The sequence below is a fragment of the Platalea leucorodia genome, assembly GCF_965183815.1.
Source record: "Platalea leucorodia genome assembly, chromosome: 6".
Classification (NCBI taxonomy): Eukaryota; Metazoa; Chordata; class Aves; order Pelecaniformes; family Threskiornithidae; genus Platalea; species Platalea leucorodia.
In genome coordinates this window covers 60,841,699-60,858,540 of record NC_138828.1, presented here as the reverse complement: position 1 = coordinate 60,858,540, position 16,842 = coordinate 60,841,699, and the positions used below count along the sequence as shown (strand labels likewise).

General features: G+C 44.4%; 1 protein-coding gene across 1 annotated transcript in view; it reads right to left on the bottom strand.

The window, feature by feature from the left end:
- SMIM14 (small integral membrane protein 14) overlaps nt 1-2,141 on the bottom strand; it is a 42,054-nt gene extending 39,913 nt beyond the window's left edge. The window contains exon 1 of the mRNA XM_082315757.1: nt 1,976-2,141. The gene's annotated coding sequence lies outside the window, so the exon portion shown is untranslated. The remainder of the gene's footprint in view (nt 1-1,975) is intronic.
- Nucleotides 2,142-16,842: the final 14,701 nt, after the last annotated feature.

The window sequence follows — 16,842 nt, the reverse complement described above, 5'->3', positions numbered from 1 at the left end:
ATGCACTCTGGAATTAATGGACTTGACTGTAGTTTGGGTAAGGTGCTGCAAAACCATCACAATCTGCACGGTATAGGGAATTTCACAGAACCATGTGCATTACATTTATTTCTATAGTCAGCAAAATAATATCCAGCTAGGCTAAAATAAGAGCTACAGAACGGCTGCTACCACCACCTCAGTTCTATAGCAGCCCCTCCTGGCTCACGGTCCTGAGCAGGTCAGGGACATCCCTGCCTGCCAGAGAAGCACACGCGACAATACTTTGTGGAATGACCAAATTACACATCCAGTACAGCCTTGCACTTGTTTAGCACCTTATACAAAATTATCTTAAACCACTTAGAATACAGAACTCTATACCACTCTAGAGTCAGGCAAAAATTGTAAATCTTGTATTTTACAAAATGGGGCAAAAAGAACCAAAAAGGTGGGACTCGCCCACCTCAGCAGCAGGGGAAGGAACAGCGCTCAGGACTGAACTGACTAATGTACTGCTAACGTTACAATCACGCTTCTTTTGCCAACTGCTTCTACCATTTCAAGCCACGCTGTCAGTGACAGGGTCACTTTTTTAAATCAATGATCAACAACAATAGCTTGATTTCTTTCATCTCGACAGGTCACAAGAATTGGACGGAATTATCAAGGATTTATTCTCTCTCACTGTATATAGGAAAAAATCAAAAGTAAGATTGATTTCTTTTGGTTTTCTCATTTTGATTTTTTTGAGCTGAGGTCTGCTTTTGGAAAGTAACAGAAATGAGTAAAGGTGGATAGCACTCTAATAGCTAAGTATGTAAAGACTTCTAAGAGTAACCCACTAATGCTCACTGCAGACACATACCTTCCCCAGTAGGCACACTAATAACATTAACATAATAAGCTATTAAGGCTAAAAAGTTAGATGTCCTCACCTCTAAAAACTGGAGATGGTTTTCAAGACTTATCTATATGCATAGACATGGATGTTCAGCCAATATACAACACAAACAGTCCCTACACCAACAAATCCATAATCTAAAAGACACTCCTGAAGACTGACTAGCCAAACAGGTGTTTCCTGGGAAACGAAAGTTTTTGATGTAGGTCATGTGCCACATTCACGTAGAAGCGGTGGTTAGCTGAGGCCTCCGAACTGCCCTGGAAGGCAGTGGCTGGGCTGCAGGGCAGGACATCTGGGGAACCCGGCACCGTGACAGCTGCGGACAAATGACCATGGACAATATCTGGCGGTCTCCAAGGCCAATATACCCCTTCCCTGCTGTAATCCGCTACGAATCACATCTTGGCGCACGCATACGAAGAGTTCCTGGCAGGAATCCTATCTTTAATACGTTAAGGGCAGCGTGACGCTGTCCTTTCCCTGATCTTATCTTTCACAAGACATTGTTCAATTTCTCCCACTTTAGTTGCATGCGCTTTTCAAAAAGCAGGGAGCAGCCTGGGAGCGCACACCCTGGTGTCAGCATGCCACTTCCAGCTTCTTTAAAGAGAGAAAACTAAAACCCTTTGGCTCAAAGTATCAGACCGAGATCCTTTAAAAAAAAAAAAAAAAAAAAAAAGAAGAGACTCGACAGAGGAGTGCCACTTTGCACTAAAAACCCCGACAACCAGAAAAACCCAGATCAGAACAGCTGTAAAGCAGACGAGCGGACGCTTCACCGGTTGGAAAAAGAGGGGGGCTGCCTAACAACGTGCGGAGCGGCTCCGGCTCTCCCGGTGTTTACCTTCCCGGGCACCGGGCGAAGCGCCCGGCAGCGGGGCCGTCTCTGTACCTCAACGGGCTTGCGGTCACCCCCGCAGCGCCCGCCGGGGGCTCCCCGGCCACCCCCCGGGCCGCGCCGCCCGGCGGAGGGAGGGAGGGAGGGAGGGACGGGCGGGGGTGCCCGCGGAAACCCGCCCGGCTCTGCCCGGCCCGCGCCCTCCCCGTCCCCGCCGCGGCGCCCCCCGGCCGCGGCGCCTCCCCGCTCACCGTGCTCTGGCCGCCGTCGCGGGGGCGCGGAGGGCTGCGGCGGGCTGCGGCGGGCGGCGCGGCTCTGGCGGGCCGCGGCAGGGCAGGGCAGGGCAGGGCAGGGCGGCCGGGCTGGCAGAGGCGGCCCCGCGGCTCGGCCCCGCTGCTCCGGGCCGGCTCACACGTCAGCCCGCGCCACGAGACCCGGATCTGCCGGCTCCCGGCGGCGGCGGCGGCGGCGGGGCCGGGGCGGCGCCGCGCGGCTCCCGCCCCCCGCGCACGCCCCTCCGCGGCGCGGCGCGGGCCGGCCCGACCCTCCCCTGCGTGGGGCGGCCGCCAGCCCGGCACGGGAGCCCGGGGGCCGCCCGCGCCGCCTCTGGGCGGCTCGCCCGGCAGGGACGGCCGCGTCCCGGCCTTCGCCGCCCGGCGCAGGCGGGCTCGGGCGCTGCGCGGGCAGGAGGGCAGGCGGCCGCGGTAGCCCGGCGCGCCGGGCGCTGTCATTTTCAGGCAACGCATCGGCCTTCAAATAAAGCCGCAGTAAGTCAGGGCTGAGAAGACGCAAGGACAGCGGTGGCTCCTCGGGGGCCTGGTGTGCGGCCAGGGCTCTGCGCCCCTGTCCGAAATACGGTCACGTCGGCGGCTTGGCCCCCAGCCATCACCCCCGAAGTGCGAGGGAATTTACAGGGTAGTTTCTCCCCTGGAAATCTAAAGCCTGTTTAGGAGCTCGTGACTCACAAGGCTTCCCTGCAATTAAAGCATCCCTCAAAATATGCATTTAGATGCTGTGGAATGAAGCTGGAAAGGAAAATCTCAGATCACGGCTTCTCACGCCAGCCGCTTGGGTTCACCCGTGCCTAGCCACGGAGCTGGATGGACCACGTCCTGTCCTGGGGACAGTGGTGCTATGCCATCGTGCAATGGGATTACACAGGGGAGAAAATCTTGTCCTCCAATATTTCCAAGGGTGGCTCCCCTCCTCCAAGCCAGAAAACAAGGAAAGTGCTGCAATTTCAGGGAGAAAGTAGGTTTGGATAGGAGTTGCGAGTTCGGACAAGTCAGTACCTCCTCGTGGCACCAGTGCCTCATAGAGTCTGATATGGCCCACATGTGGGGACAACCTCGGCTGTTCGCATCGCTCTTTGCTGTTGCCATGGGGCTTTCAAACCTCCTTTCATGGCTACAGTTTTCTTCTGAAAGTTTTTCTCTATCCTGGGGTGTCAAGCCTACGCTACTCTGCCAAGTCGGGGGTGCACTGCCAGCTGGCAGCCTTGCACGTCCAGCCATCGTTGGCGTGCAGAGCCACCTCTCCCTGTAAGACGCGGGCAGGCAAACTCTGCTCATTTAGGGCTGGCCCTGGCCGTGACGTTCCGCTTCCTGAGAGGCAGCGGGCAGGCTGCCTTTGTCCAGCCATGCCACACAGCCCTGACTTGCTGTGGATCTCGCCTCTCCTTTCCCATGTTTCAGCCATTTCTCTTGCGTTAGTGCCCAACTAAAGAGAGGCAATACCGAAAAGTGAATCGAGGCACTGACACAAAGCCAGGCCATCACACAAAAAAGCTAAACTATGCAGAGCTCGTGTCGTCTTGTCTTCCTCAACCAAGGGAACTGAACATCTGGTAAGGCACTAAGGATGCTAAAATTTATCTTTAATTTGGAAATACGAAACTACATCCCTATAGTGTTTCCTGGGAGAACAGGATTCTTGACAGCCTGTCCAGGAGTTCAGAGTGCAACAGGAACCATGAACATCAGCAACATCAAGATATGCTTGGCCAGAAGTATACTTTGGCTGTCCTAGCCAAACACAAAGCTATCCAAGACCACGGTGTCAGAGGGCGGTCATAAGCAGAATGATCAACTGTAGCTGCGTCCTTCCTCCCACCTCTCCCTCGGCCATCCTCCTAACCCTTCATCAGGGAACGAGCCATCCTAGAAGCAAGCAGAGACAGCTTCCCAACACCATTAAGCAGCCTTGCCCATCTGTCTCCCACCCCTGGCACGCAGGGCTAGTCGTTGTTATAGAAAATGGATCCGAGATCCTGAAATCCCCAAAACAGACACAGCTAACCACTTGTCCTGGCTCACACAAGAGAGGAGAGCAATAGCAACCACGCAGTAGTGGGGAGGAAGGTTCCTCCCATCAAGTGGAGGCAGGAACACTGAACACTTCCATTTGCTTGCCGGTGGGTAAAGCCAAACAGCCTGCTGTTGGTAAAAGGGTGGCAAGCATACTTGGGCCAACTGTTGCAACTGGAAAGAGAGTCTCATAATGATTGATTCTTGGAGAATTGAATTTGTATAATCCTAGAACTGGAAGGGCAAGACTAAGTGAGCTAGACAGGCAGTCTCAGATGCCTTGTCAGAAATAATACGAATCTGCAAAGCATCTGTAAAGGAGAAGCAGGAGCTGATGGGGATGATGACTGAGTGATCTGCAAGAAAGCAGTATGCAATGATGGCACTCATAGCTAAAGCTGTGACGTCTTCCTCTCTTACTTTGAATCAGATGCAGCCTCCTCAAAACTCGGCGCATCACATCTTTCTGGCTCATTTCTCACATCGCCTCATCCAGGAACTCGCATCATGCCTGGTAATCTCTTGAAATTGTCCCTTGATGAGGCGTGCAAGCAGCACTATCTGGCCTGCCAGCCAGCCCTCCAGGTGAGATGCAAGCACTCACACCAAGCAGCTGCCCCTCCCTACTCTTGTTTCTTCCTCCCCTGTTGTTACTGCAAAGTTCTGCATATCTGTAAATAGTTCTACATAACTGGTCTTGGTAAAAAGCTGAGCTTTTTTTCAGTACTGTACTCTGCATTATTCACGCTGCCTTTTTGACAGGAAAATAGCAATTATTTTTCTGATTATTTTTCTTCGTTCAACATGTACGTTTCCATTGGCATTCTTGGAAATATGGGAAGCTAGTGGCACTAATGAAGGATGGATTTGTGAATGGGTGATCCTCATGGATGAAACTTCACACTATGAACTGTCAAGGAAGAGGGGCAGGCAATAGGAGCTACAAAAAGTAGAGACCAGGAACAAGAGAAACAATGCATAAGCTTATTGCTTTCCAATCAGCAAGTACATCTATATAAGCAGAAGGTAGCTGGGTATTTTGCATAAAACATTCTGCCAGAGCATCCCTCAGAATTTGGCCCTCCTGGTTCCCACGGGCAAATGAACAAGCCATAGCAGGCACTGATTCTATCTCAGCTTCCCACTTCCAGGCTTCAGCCATCTGCTCCCCCTTACACTCACAAATTTAGTGCACGATACAGCAGTAAAACGAGATCCTGATATGGAGGCTGTTTTCAGACTCACTCTGTGAAGTCTCCTTTCTGGCAGTCAAACCTTGATGAAAACAGTGATGACTTAGGCTACTTTATGAACAAAGGCATGAGATGCATTCAAGATCAGCTAGTAACAAGGACGGAATAGTAAATCCATTGATTTTGGCACACTAAAAAGAATTGTGCTCCCACTGCCAAGCTAAAACTATGAAAACAACTCTGCTTGAAGGGCAGAAGACGGTAATGTTCCTTCTACCAATAACCCTGTACAATGGAGGAGAGTGGGAGTTGAGCAAAACTTACTATGACATTCTCTACATCTGTCATCTGAAAGTAGTGTGGATTGGGCACTTTGTAAAGCAACAGGCAGATGTCACATTCCACATCACAGTCCTAGGTTTCAACTGTTCTACCCTGATAGGTAGTGGAAAAGCACGAGTCCTGTTGGTGATATAACTTGCCAAATAATGGATGAGCTTGTTTACAGATACCCAAGAACATTACTTTTCCCATTCTGAAATTCTCTTTCTGCTGCTTTCTTCTCATCTTTGCTGCATAACTCATACCACTAAGCATTGTATCGCTCACATGCAGATACTTTGTGAAGTGGAAATTCTTCATCTGCCATTCATGCAGGTTCATCAGATCTGAAAAATGACTTAGAAATGGGGCAAATCCTCTTAATGTAACTCCTTTTCTGTCTGCTCCCTCTTTCTTGTATGCAGTCCATAATGAGTAGATGATAATGCTATTCCCAGAAGCAATCTACATGAAACTCTACTGCAAATTTTGATACTGAAGAGCCACTTGGAAGATGTCTGCAGCATGGTCTGAAAATGGCATCCAGGAAGTGGAAAGGAAAGATTATAAAGTACCCTTGCAGTAGCAAGGTAGGAGTGGCCTTTTGGCAGCAACACTGGGTTTTTGGAAAGAGGGATCTAATTTTGGAAAAAGAAGCCAAGTCCTTAGAAAAGTTGCTCACAAACATTCCTAGAATTCAGCTGGGCTGGCATCTCACAAAGCACTGGAGAATTGCAAAGCACTTTGGGATACTAGGCAGCAAGCCTGTGAATTAGCTGGCACAAAGATTATATTGTGTACTTGGGTTAATTTAACAGAAATTTAGTCATGTGATCACCACTGAACCAAATTTATACTGCCAGATTTTCTGTCAATGTACAGATGAAAGCTTAATGAACATCCAACCACAACCTAAGCTGTCAGGACTTACAGAAAAAATACAGCCCGGTGGAAAGAAGAAACTCCACTGAAGTTGTCAGAGGATCTATGGAGGGCTTTTGTGCTCCTGAAGCATCAACACACCAACACAGACTCTGAGATAAATTAGCCACAGTCCAGGGGAAATGATCACAAAGGATTGCTGCAATGCTGCCAGATCACAGCTGCCCAATGAACTTTTCCAGACTAGGAAATGGAGGAAGGAAATCTGAAGTTGAGGGGATGACAGGGATTATTTTACACTTAACTAGAATACCAACTAGCAACTTACAGTAACTATGAAACGCAAGCAGGCCAACTGGGGCACTTACAAGATCAGGCTTGCAAAAAACATAAAAAAGAGAATTAAGATCTGAACTAACAAATTGTTAATGATAACACTCACTGGTAAAGATATACCATCTGAACTAGGCTGAAATGGATCTGTAGAATTAGAACAGTTAAGTTCTCAGTAACCACACAAGTTAATGAGACAAAGGTCCACTAAATTTCATTGTGATTGATAATTATGCAAACAGCGTCAGGAACATATTTTGCAAATACTTTGGGAAATCCCCTCAAAAAATGCGGTCTAAGTGAACCAACACTGGTATAACCTTAACAAATTGTTTTTCCTCTGGGGCAGAAACCATAATAGCAGCTGCACAATTGTGGTGGCTTTCTTGCAAAGAAAAGATGAGAAACAGTGTGAGCTGCTTCTTTAGCAACTGTAGTTCACAGTCATAAGCTATCTGCAACCATAAACTTACTAGCAGCTAACATTGCTATATTCATCTGAAAATTGCTGCCACTCGGGAAAAACACATCTCATGTCACCCTCTCTCTATGTTGAGAGAGCCATTTCAGCATTCAGTCTGAAACTGCCTCTGAACGTGAGTCAGAGCCCTCAACTGTTACAGTTCTCACAGACTTGAAATAAAAATGAATCTCTGTTCATTTTCCAAGTGAACATCTAATAGAAGCAGCCATATCTAATAGACGAACCACAGGCACAAAATGCAAGCTGGTAGATTTGATGAATGTTAGTGCAGAAGAAAATGTGAGAGAAGGAAATGAAAATAAGATCCCAAAGGATTTTTTTGGAACACTTTACTACATCTAACTAAGAAGCAGCAGAGAGTCAAACTTTTCTGGTCAGGAACTGGGAATTACTCTGATCTGAAATGGATATATGCAGTTTTGCAGTTGGTATTAAGCACTCAGTATATGACTGAAACTTAAGAGTAATCATCTATTAAAAAGCCAAGGCATTATTTACCAAGAAAAAAGAGAGAACAAAGAGAGAAGACATTTCAAACATCACTGAGGAGGTGTATCAAAAGGCATAACTCTGCCAGCCAGTCCTTGGAGATCAGTGTTCTATCACATAAAACGTGGCAGCATCTCTGTATGGACTACAGAGAACTAAATCAAACTGTTTGAAAATAATCTAATCTGTTACCATTGTAAGTGATACTCTGGTTTCTGTAGCACATTCAACCATGCTTTTCATTTTGGATCTTAGAACACGAGTATTGACAAGTGAACTAGAAATGACTGCTTTCTCAGCTGGCCAAGATCTGTGTGAACATAATGCAAAGGTTTTAGCTTGTGTACATTTGCTGTTTGAGGATGTGGTATGATGCAGCTGGACGTTTGCTGCAGTATGTCAAACCTGTTGAACAGGAGCTGTAAACCCTACAAGTGGTTTGGTATAAGAAAGAAAATTAGGATTTACAGAACTTGATACCACTGTCAGGTCAGGAAAAAAAAAGAATTCTGTAGTATTCAGCTCACACTTCACAGTTTACAAATCTTGCAAAAACACTGCACAGATTAAGAGAAACCATTTCAGTGTTCAAGAGTGTGAATTTATATTTTCAGTGTTTAAATTAAATGGGTTCTTGTGGTTACTTTGTGTTAAGCTACTACGGTCAAAATTGGACATAGATGTTGTCTCTAAAACTGGGGCTAATTACTGAAAAAAAAGTTGGAAAGATTTGAAGCCAGTGCTGTATTTTAGCAGAAGTCAACTCCTCTGTAACGAAACTACTGAGGGAGCCAGACTCTTCTCAGTGGTGGCCAGTGACAGAGCAAGAGCACTGGGTACAAACTGAAACACATGACGTTCCAGCTGAACATAAGAAAACATTTCTTTACTCTGATGGTGGTTGAACAGTGGCAGAGGTTGCCCAGAAGGGCTGTGGTGTCTCCATCCTTAGAGGTACTCGAAATCCAAACGGACATGGTCCTGCTGGGCAACCTGCTATGGCTGACCCCACTTTAACAGGGAGGGGTGGACTAGATGATCTCGAGAGGTGCCTTCCGACCTCAACCATGCTGTGGTTCTGTGATGCTGTGCCACTCAAGAGGGAACCCAGGAGTAGGTACATCTGCAGAGCACTTTCACCACAATTTCAGTGGGAGTAAAATTATATGGGATGGGTGATATTAAAATATATGGATAGTAAGACACCTGGAAAGATCGGTGCAGGAAGACACTGTATATATATACACTACGTGTATATAGCTATGTGGCTAGCATAATGTCTGCTGTATGTTTGGGGAAGGGACCAACAGCATAACGTCACAACGTTCCTAGGACTAAGAGTTAGGATCTGCAAAATCCTGAAAGACAATCATACAGCATGACTGAATATCTCCCAGCATGACTAACCTCTAATTGGGGAAAGATACAGTCTAGAATACTGCCTTCTAAAAGGTGACAACGTCCAATTTAGCATGTAATCTTTTTGCACTGTCAGGAACGTGGGAAAGCTGTAACAGGGAATTTTATGCAATGGGTTATACTTCACTGAAACTGCTATAATTGCTACCCCTCATTTGAGAAGAACGTACAAGACAAGAAGCTCCTTACATCTAAACTAGATCTTCCACCTAAACAAAGGCATATGCTACTACTGAAAACAAAGACACAAAGAATACCAGGGATTTTCTAGATAATGTTCTGTGAAACATTGTGTGCCTGAGAGAGATCCAAAGACCAGAGAAATTGCTTACTTCTGCTGTGTTCAGGGAAATTGTACGTTACTTGATAGGACACTATTTGAGCCTTGTTTGTTTAACCTGACTTCTCATCTAATAACTTGCCAGATCCTATGTTCTTGCTAGCCACATGGCCAAATGGGAGACAATCAGATTAGGAAAACAACAGAACCAGCTTGTCTTAATTTGTATTCTTGAATTGGTCCTTACCAGTTTCTATGACTTCAAATGGAGTTCAATTAACTTTTTACATGACTGTGGTCTAAACAGTGACTAGTGATTTAGACTTAATAATTTAGCCCTAAATTAGTATTCTACTGTAGTAAGATCAATAGAAAAGTTTTTTTTTCCCTGATACAAAATTGTTCTAGTCTCCAAAATGCAGATATTTTAGGATGGTATCAACAGCAATACAGCTTGATAAATTACCCATCTGTCATGGTTGAGCTCTTTTTGGATGATCTCTGACAAACTTCACTATTTTGTAAATTTTTATTGTAGACAGTTCCAAAAGACTTCCATCAGTTATAGATTTGGTGCCCGTCATGACAGATTATACTGTAGTTTAGCAAGATGGCCGTCATTAGAAATAAGTTAAAATTCTAGTTAGAATTTTAAAAAAGCCTCAGAATCCTGAAATTGCTAGATCAAGCAATAACAGCTGAATGCAAGAGCTCCAGATTTCTTTTTTATTAAAAGGAATGATATTTTCTTACCTTTCAGGATCCCTAAAAAGTCTTGTCCTTTACAAAACAGAGAGACCACTGAAGGGATTCGTAACAATTGATGATGCAAAGTATACTGGAGCATGCTCTCTCTGTGGTTTGGCTTCTAGTAGATTTCTGATTTTACTGCATATATTCTTGTATTATATTGTGGTTATTCATACATCTTTAATCCATATTCTCTTATAGCTGGAAACCTTTTTGAGTTGGGACCACATGTGTAACACTATCGCCTGCAGGAGTTTGATCTCCATTTTGCGTATACCTCTTTGCAAGCCTGCATTGATGGCTCTACATCTCAGGTTACAAACAAGAAGAGGAAAAGGTGTCCACTCACATCCTTTTCTCCTGAGAAGACAAGGCAGTGATGTAGGAGGACAGTTTGCAACATACACTCCCTGAATAAGTGTTGTCTGTCTCCTCAAACGAAAAGGGAGGAAGCCAGGTGGAAGCATCTTTGAGACCCAAATTATATCTACATGCTGTCAGTTGGACCACTTTGTATACAATGAGCTTTCCAGCAGTTAGCTTAACTACACTTTCAAGAATATGAAAATATTTTGGCAGTTAAAGACCACTACCAATGCTGTGCAATTAGGCTGTGACTGCATTTACTTAATTTACTTTAACAGAAAGTGTTTTTATTTTGTATTTATTCTGGATTCCCATATTCATTCAATTTTTAATGCTTCACAATAATTTGCTGTTCCAGTTCTAATTCTAAACTCAGCTCTCCTAATGAGAGACCCTAAGTCCACCCTCAGGCCATCAATCCAAAATATTAATGCCATTTTATCTTCTTCTCTTACTTACTCGCTGGATTCAGGTACTTCCCTGGCTACCACTGCACTGAACAACAAATTTAAGTGTCCACCTTCAAGGTCCTATATACTTCAGTCTTGATGACATTTATGAAATGGAGCTTTTCTGAGCATCAGCCTGAATCTGATTTCAGCCCCTATAGTTATTTAAACAGCAGGGATTGTTACTCAGTCACAAATCCTAAGGACATGAGGAGAGGATGATATCCAGCTGGCCAGGAAAAGCTGTCCAGCTGCCCTTTTAAAGCAGCTTTAAGTCCCTTTTGTACCTGTCTATGAAAGGAAGACTGCCATATCTAATTAAATAGAGTTACATAGATTTGATAATGTATTATAAGTTATTACATTAATAGATGGTAATACAAAATGCTTAAAATGGTACAAATACTTCACTCAAGGTAGAAAATGTTTCTGAATGGAAAACGAAATACCAGCAACGTAGCATGGTGGCTGTATGCTTTACATTATTGGCCAAATCCTCTCTTCCCTTATAACTCTAATACTCATAAAACTAATAATAATAGCCATGTTAAGTTGTGAAATCTATTTCTGTATTCCCAGCTTGCTTCCATTTTGAAAGGACCCTCAAAAAGATTGCTATCTTCTTTTTGTAATAGGAAGAAAGGAGTATAGCTTTACACCTTTTTATAAGAAATGCTTTTAGTTCCCTGTGGTCAACTTGCCCGTCTGCTGAAGCCAAATTTTTCAAGGTAGATGCCCGCTCATTAAGAATATTAATAAACTTGGGACCTCCTGCAGAATTACAAGAACTGCCTCATAGCTGAACCCGCTTTTTTTTTCTTCTTCTTTTTTTTTTTTTGCCTTTCATGAACCCACAAGAAACGGCCCTTAGATCCCAAGATGTATCTACCACCAGCTGAAAATCACTCCTCCACAAAGAAGCAGAAGTTTAAAAAAAAGCCATAATTTTGCTAACAAACTTAAAAGCATTGGGGCTGTTTGTGTCTAGGTTTTCCAACCTAAAACATCAGGTTCAGATGTAACATTAATTTAGCAGATATTGCTAGGTGACCAAATTAATGAAAAGTCCAGAGCGTCCTGTCAGTTTCTAATAAAAGCCCTTAACAAGTGAAGAACAACAGGGTGTTATTATTAAACTACCAAAAATTGCTGCACATGCATTATTTAATGAAAACTTTGCTAAATCTTGTTTAAGCCATAGATTGATTGATGTAAAATCAATAGCTGAATTAATTTCCGACCTAACTCCACTAAGTCAAATGAATTGCATCATATGAATTCAGACTGAATGACTTCAGATTACTCTGATGTTTAGTTAGTACACTTACTGCCTTTTTAAGCATATATATTTAAGCTGCTAATGACATTAAAAATACAATTTGGAAAGTGCTGACATCATGAGTGAATACCGCCTCTCTGTACTGGGAACACCAAACAATTTCTACTCTACTGTTTTAAGCATTTCTGCCTGCCGAACTCCTACAAGTTCTTCCCCAGCACCTTTACAGGAAAGATTGGAGAAGGCAGTAGCAGTGCCATGAAGCTCTTTGTCAGGCAAAGAGCTCCCCAACAGAGGGATCCGTCGGACACGAGCAAGCCAATCTGCCCTGTTCCACCCGGGAGAGGGCACTCTTACACCTGTCCACACAACCGGACGTGGACACGGATAGGAGGAACAGGAAAGTTAAGATGACAGCTTAAAACTCGGTCAACTTGCACAACCAGTTAGTTATTTTTATGATAAAGCTGATCTTCGGCATGAGTTGAGTCATCTAGACGCTGCCACAACAGGAACACAATATGACAGACAATAAACGTGCAGGCTAAATTTATGTTCATAGTCTCTGAAATGTGCTAAATGATACGCAGATAAAAAAGACAACTTCTGGCATGCAGGCCTCTCTGTTAAAAGCTGGGATGACAGAAAGAGAGCTGTAAGTGTAAGTTTGGTGGAAAATTAGGGTTAAATTTAAAAATAACCTAGTTTTATGAATATTATTTGTTGCTGATTTTTTTTAAATAAAGCATTATTATAAATAAGCATATGAAGATTTAAATGCAAGGTGCATACCATCTATATCTAATACAGCCTGTGAAGTTAATCCTCGTATGGATGCCTCATGAAATAAACAAAATAAGAATTAAAAATATGCTACAGGTTCAACCCCTGTTTCTACTGTGTTTGAAATCAACGTACAGAGCTCTTGAGAAAGCTCACCTCTCCAATAAGAAATCCTCCAGCAATAATGAGAGAAGACCAAGCCTGGCATTTTTGATTTTTCTAAACTAAAGAGGCCAAGATGAGGAGGGGGGAAGTCTTGTTCTGCAAGACACAAAGCAGCAAAAGAGGAACAGAATGTTGCATGCTGGAAAGTTATAGTTTCAAAAATGACATTTTCTTCCAATCACAGGAAACAATTGCAATAATTCCAAATTCTCTCTGAGTAATTCTGATAGAAAAATATCCTATTGATATGAACAGAATAAAATTAGGAGTGTATGGAAATGAGAAAAAGATCACCAAGAATCTTAACTTGAAGAAAAGAAATTTAATCATACTTAGTGCTGTCATAAGCATCTTGGAGTCCCCAGGCAGTATACCGGGGTTGGGGGGCATCCATAGTCCCAGACAGATGAACCATGCACATGGTGACTGCACTGTATGTACAGCAAGTGGCTCCAACACGCACAATTTGTGCATGAACAACAGCCACTTTTCCATTAAAATGCGGGGAATTGTTTTCCTATAGATAAGTTGTAGGGATAGATAATACTTCCTGTATTACATGGGAAATAATATAGTGTTTAGGATGTTTGGTTGTCCTAGCATTGGCTAATGAATATTGGCAGCCTTTCCATATTGAGAGCTTGGGCCGAGGTCCTACAACCACTCATCTTACTTTATAGGCACTGATCCCATAAACTTTCCCCCCACAGTAATCTTACATAGTTTGAACTTCATTTAATACACCATATTTCCTACTCCCACTTCCAGAAGTATTTCAAAGCAATATGCCAAACATACTACACAATGAGTGGATATCCAGAATTGTTTATCCCACTCTATTAGTTACGAGCAGCACCCTCTTAGTTATGATCACCACCAACGAGCAAAAGTATAGACCAATTTGCAGCCAGTTTGTGAAAGCTGCTATTGTAAGAACTGTTTGGTATAAGGCTAAATTGATGATGGGATCAATGAAAGAACTATCTCCTGAAATCAGATAAACGCCAAAATGTTGTAATTCAAAAAGTAAGCTGACTATCTTCAACGGACTACACTTTTACATTTTGTGTATGGATTTTTCTAAGGGTGAAAGACTAATGACAACTTAATTCAGAGGATAGGCACAGGGCTGTATTATCAACATACTATAGAATATATTATGAAGTCAGACAGAGAAGTCACTGAAATCACAGAAAGAGGCTATGTTCTAATTTTTTCTAAGCATTTTCTTATTTCACCAAAAAAAACCCAAACAAACCCTAAACCAAACCAAAACAAAAACACCTATTCAAAGACTGCTAGTCTATCTTCCTGTTCTGGCCTAAAACCCTGTAGAGTCTTCTATAAAATAGTGAACTACAGTAAAGCGTAAAACAGTATAGGAGGTATACAATGATAAGCCCAGTGTGCTGATTACATAAGGTACTGATTTTTATGCAGTATTTTAATCCTGGCAAAACTCACCACTACTCTGTTCTACCCCCCAAAAAGCCTTTCTATATCTATCTTTTACCAAAGCGAAAATTAACAGAGTATATGGTGAATATGAAACAGCTGTGAGGTAAGTGAAAGACACCTATTTAAGGACAAGGGAAAGGAATGGGGTATACTAAGGAAAAGAGATACAGTAATTCATATTAATTTGATTTGCTTTTTGCAGTAACAGACTGACATTTGTAATCCAAATGAGCACAGGAAAATGAACCTAGATACAAACCAGGCAAAATCATTGCCTTTTACTGTGGCTGTTACTGGATGCCTGCTACCTGTAACATACAAGCATACTCACAGGAAGACAAAGGATTCTGACACTTGATAAAGGTCATGTTTTCCACTCCATTCAGAGCAAAATCTGAATATTAGAAGCTTGGCTTCTTTCTATGAGCTGTCTGAAAAGACATGAGGCATTTAACCCGGAGATTTTATGTACTACCTTCATAATTTTTGTCTATAGTAGTCAATAGGAGCTCAGCACACCATAAACCTAACTTTCATCTATGAGCTCTAAGAGGCAGGGAAGAGTTATTACCCTTATTTTACAGGGGAGAGCCTAAAGCATAGAGGAGGCACAGAGAAGCCACAGCCTACCTCCTCAAAAGGAACTTAAGACACATCAGTGGAACTTAGATGTCTAAATTATTCTGAACATGAAGGCCCGAGATTACACTAGAACTCATTAAAAAGAAATCAGGCCTAATGCAAAATGGTCCTTCTCAAAAAGGTACTGAAAACTTCAGCTGAAAAACTGCATTGTGTAGTGCAGTAAAAACAAGTTTTGGTCTGAAGAAGACCTAATTCGATGAACAGATGCACATGGTACAACATTCTTGCAGGAAAATGGACTTTTTCCAGTCAAACCACAGGGGAAAAGTAAACATACACAGAAAAAGGACTATATGCATCTGTATATAGTTGCCAGATTTTTTTTTACCAGTTGGGCCTATACTTTTTTTATTGTGTATATAATAGTCAAAATGCTGTGTATACTAATGGAGATAAATAAACAGCACTTGCAGATGGCAGCCATACCAGAAGTAGACATTTGTTGAGATAAATGTCTATGCTGTACATTGTCCTGCACTGCACCATTAAGAGGAGGCACTATAAAATCTTTCTTTAGACCTTAATGTCTTGAAAGCCTCCAGTTCCTGAATAAACAACAGTTGTAAATGCAATGTCATGTTCCCCTCTGAAAATCTATCTATGCTCTTCCATACCGTACCGTATTTTGTGTACCTCAGGCTAGCAGGGATGGTTACTGGTACCCCATTTCAGTTTTCCAGACAGAGCAACATCTGTGGCTTGCCGCGTTTGCTTCTGCAATAAAACGTAACAGTCCATTGGACAGGACTGATGTTCACCTTTCACTCCACTTTTAAAATCTTGTAGCAGAATCCATAAAAAGAAACAGTTCCTTACGCTGCCTCCTCAGAGTTGCCTGCTGCTGGGCCTGCGAGTCCCCCTGGTCCCTTGTGAGGAGGCAGCAGCGTCTCCAAGGGAAGGGCGAGGGTGGGAAGCGGGCAGGGAGCTGGGCCAGGACAGAGATGCGTAAGGAACTGCAGTTCTCTCCAGCGAGCATAAGGGGGAAAAAAATAGATGGGAGCTGCTGTATGGGCAGGTTGAGCAGATTCTCAAGCCCTGTGAACCCCCCCCGCCCCCCCCCGGTTACTTCTGCTCGGGGCTTCACCAGAAGACACGTCAGCGGCTCCGTGAGCCGGCTGTTTCCTCAGGGACGCCTCAGACTTCTCCCCTGCTGCCTCGGACCCCCCCGGCCCAGCCCAGCCCAGCCGCCGGCTCAGCCCTCCCGAGGGCACCCCTGCACCCCCTTCCCCGGGCCGCTGCCTCGGGGCTCCCCGCTGCGGCGCGCTGCGGGCACAAGGCCGGGCCGGGGAGGCCGGGAGGGCCGCGCTGCCCGCGGCGGGAGCCATGGCAACACAACCGCCCTAACGCTGCCCCGGGGCCCGCCCGCGGCAGGGCCCTGCCTGCACAGGTTTCTCCTCACGGTCTCGCCAGGCGCCGCCGGGAGCCCGCCCGGCCCGTGACACGGCCAGCGGCGGCAGGCAGGCGTCTCCCGGGGCGAAACGCCCGCGCCTCCTGAGGAGGCGGTGGCATCCTTCCC